This window comes from Gossypium hirsutum, chromosome D03 (genome assembly GCF_007990345.1).
Source record: "Gossypium hirsutum isolate 1008001.06 chromosome D03, Gossypium_hirsutum_v2.1, whole genome shotgun sequence".
Taxonomy (NCBI): Eukaryota; Viridiplantae; Streptophyta; class Magnoliopsida; order Malvales; family Malvaceae; genus Gossypium; species Gossypium hirsutum.
This window is the reverse complement of record NC_053439.1, coordinates 29,820,337-29,822,276: the sequence shown is the minus strand read 5'-3', so window position 1 is coordinate 29,822,276 and position 1,940 is coordinate 29,820,337. Positions and strand designations below refer to the sequence as shown.

The following is a 1,940-nucleotide window of genomic DNA, read 5'->3' as shown; positions in this document are numbered from 1 at the left end:
TTTATGTTATGTTTTGAATTAGTCCCTGCTTGTTTCTGAATTGATTTTCGAGCTTTTTAGACTCGATTTAAGACCCGTTTTTTATGAATAACATGATTATTTATTGATCATTGATGAATGATTGTTTTACAATAAATTTTTAATTAAAATGTCATATACTTTTCTTGTTAATTGTTGTAGCATTCCATGGCCTTAATTCGATGACAGAAACGAGTGAGGGGCCTCCATTTGGTTGCTCTCATTAGTATTCCCCCACATAGCACCTTTAACATCATGTATTGCATTAGAATGGGTTAGAAGGGGCTGATTTTGTACTTGCACCTTGGCCAAACTCATCTCTAATTGATTAAGCCTTTTAAGGACTTTTGATACTTGTCCTCTCTACCGACCACATTTATGGTCGATTGTTTGGCTCTATATGTGAACCGCTCAACGGCCACATAAGAATTCATTGTCATGTCTTTAATGAGTTGGCAAGCCTCAACATATATCTTTAACATGAATGCCCCCGTGGAAACTCCGTTAAGACTAGAACACAAGTTTTCATCAAGCCTAAAATAAAAAAAAAATTGAAGTTGCAGCCAATCTTTCAATCCATGATATGGGCACTTACGTAATATGACTTTAAAGCACTCCTAAGCCTCGTATAGTTACTCCCATTCCAATTGTTGAAAATTCGTAATATCCATACGAAGTTTCAATGTTTTGCTCGGGGGAAAATATTTTGCCAAGCACTTGCTCGCTAACTCGTCCCTAATGTTGATGGAATCTACTGGCTATGAATCTACCACATAAACGCATCATTAGTATGAGAGATAGGGAATAACTGAAGATAGATAGCGTTATCGAATAGCCCATTATATTTAAAAGTATCACAAATGGTTAGAAATCTCTTAAGATGTTGGCTTGGATCCTCATTCACTATCCCTCAAAATTGAAGGTTCACTTGTACATTTGGATAATTTTCAGTTTGATTTTGATGTTGTTAGCATTAATTATCAGGTTATTAATGCTCCCTCGAACAACATCAAGATTGGGCATCTTATAGTCATGCAAGGTACGTTGCTCCATGGGTGGGTGTGAAGGTGGTGTAATCTCTACTCATGGTTATTTGATGGGCTTGTCTCTTTGTGGAGGTTGGGTGTCTCTCTGATGTTACATCCTCCTCGCATGTCTAATGATATGTTTTGGTTTCGACTCAAATGGTAAGACATCGTTACCAGTATGAGTCATACAACGCCTCCTACAAGCACAAAAGAGTGAAACAAATTAACCAAAAATTACAAACAAAATAAAAGCAAAGTTGTATCTATAACTTCGACTTTCATTGATTATCTCTCTTAAGTACACACAACAGAAATGAAAGTAGTTCAATCAATGTTGATTTCCTAGTGATGATGCCAATAACTTGGTTGCCTCTCTCCCTCGATCGATGAAAGATAGATATGTGATCAACTCTCGAGAATCAAAATAAAATATAATTATTGCGGCTTTACTGCAAATGTGACAGGTTGGTTGTAATATTTGTAGTGTTATAATGGAACACTAGAGTATTCCAAGCATTGAACCCAAGAGAATCGTGGTTTGTACAATTTCTAAATAACGTGCTTGTAAAATAAAGAGTCTAATCAACTAAATGCAAAATATTTTATTATGAACACTCATAAAGTCAAGAGAAATTAAACTAATTTACTATCTAGCTAACAAAGACTAAATTGTAAAATGTGCGAAATTAGAAACTAACAATTATATAATAGATGGTGGTTGGTTTATCTTAATGTGGTTCATTAATCCTTGAATTAGGGATCCAAATCACTTAAAATCCCAAAATGGGTTCATTTTACCTCTCGGTCTCAATTTTACCAACTTAGACAAATTAATCCGAATTATCTCTTGGTCTCACTAGTTAACCTAGGACTAATGAATTGGTGCTCAACAAG

At 35.1% G+C, this 1,940-nt stretch overlaps 1 non-coding gene across 1 annotated transcript; it reads left to right on the top strand.

The window, feature by feature from the left end:
- The first annotated feature begins 591 nt into the window (after positions 1–591).
- Positions 592–698, top strand: LOC121215826 (small nucleolar RNA R71). The gene has a single exon (XR_005911797.1). It is a non-coding gene; the product is annotated as a small nucleolar RNA R71 (small nucleolar RNA).
- Positions 699–1,940: the final 1,242 nt, after the last annotated feature.